The sequence below is a fragment of the Myotis brandtii genome, unplaced genomic scaffold, assembly GCF_000412655.1.
Source record: "Myotis brandtii unplaced genomic scaffold, ASM41265v1 scaffold908, whole genome shotgun sequence".
Taxonomy (NCBI): Eukaryota; Metazoa; Chordata; class Mammalia; order Chiroptera; family Vespertilionidae; genus Myotis; species Myotis brandtii.
The window spans coordinates 156,786-157,842 of record NW_005371738.1 but is presented as its reverse complement, the minus strand read 5'-3'; the positions used below and the strand labels follow the sequence as shown (position 1 = coordinate 157,842).

Genomic DNA, 1,057 nt, shown 5'->3' with positions numbered 1-1,057 from the left:
TACTGACCACCAGGGGACAGCTCCTGCATTGAGCATCTGCCCCCTGATGGTCAGTGTGTGTCATAGTGACCAGTCATCCCCAGTCGTTCTGCTGTTAGCATCAATTTGCATATTACCCTTTTATTATATAAGGATACGCCTAAGCAACCGGCCGACTAGCCAGTAGCTATAATGCGCAATGACCATCAGGGGGCAGATGCTCAACGCAGGAACTGCCGAGCTGTGGTGACTTAGCAGCTGTGGTTCTCGGGTGATGCACCCGGAACCAGAGAGGAGGGAGCCCGATTCTGGGATGTGTCACCTGAGAACCACCCTTTTGCAATCTGGGACCCCTCGGGGGATGTTGGAGAGCCGGTTTAGGCCTGGTCCCCACAGGCTAGGCTGAGGGACCCCACCAGTGCATGAATGCATATTTATAACTAGAGGCCCGGTGCATAAAATTCATGCAAGAGTAGGTCTTCCTTCCTCCGACTGCTGGCACTGGCTTCCTCTGGCACCGGGACCCGGGTTTCGCTCACAGCCCTGTCTTCATCCAGAAGGTCGTCTGGTCTAATTAGCATATTATGTTTTTATTATTATAGACTAGAGGCCCGGTGCACAAAAAATTGTGCACTTAGGGGGGCCCCTCAGCCTGGTCTATGCCCTCTTGCAGTCTGGGACCCCTTGGAGGATGTCCACCTGCTGGCTTAGGCCTGCTCCCTTGGGGGTTGGGCCCAAGCTGGCAGACAGACATCCCTATGGCAGCCCGGCAGCCCTCGGGGGATGTCCACTTGCCAGCAGGGAGCAGACCTAAGCTGCAGTCGGACATCCTTAGTGCTGCTGAGGAGGCGGGAGAGGCTCCTGCCACCACCACTGTACTGGCAGCCATCAGCCTGGCTTGTGGCTGAGCAGACCTCCCCCTGTGGGAGCGTACTGACCACCAGGGGACAGCTCCTGCATTGAGCATCTGCCCCCTGATGGTCAGTGTGTGTCATAGTGACCAGTCATTCACAGTCGTTCTGCTGTTAGGGTTAATTTGTATATTACCCTTTTATTATATAGGATAGAGGCCTGGTGC

The 1,057-nt window shown here is 55.2% G+C and overlaps 1 protein-coding gene across 5 annotated transcripts in view; it reads right to left on the bottom strand.

Annotated features, from left to right (window-relative positions):
- Positions 1-1,057, bottom strand: part of ADRA1A (adrenoceptor alpha 1A) — a 124,939-nt gene that overhangs the window by 33,155 nt on the left and 90,727 nt on the right. The gene's annotated exons all lie outside the window — the stretch shown is intronic.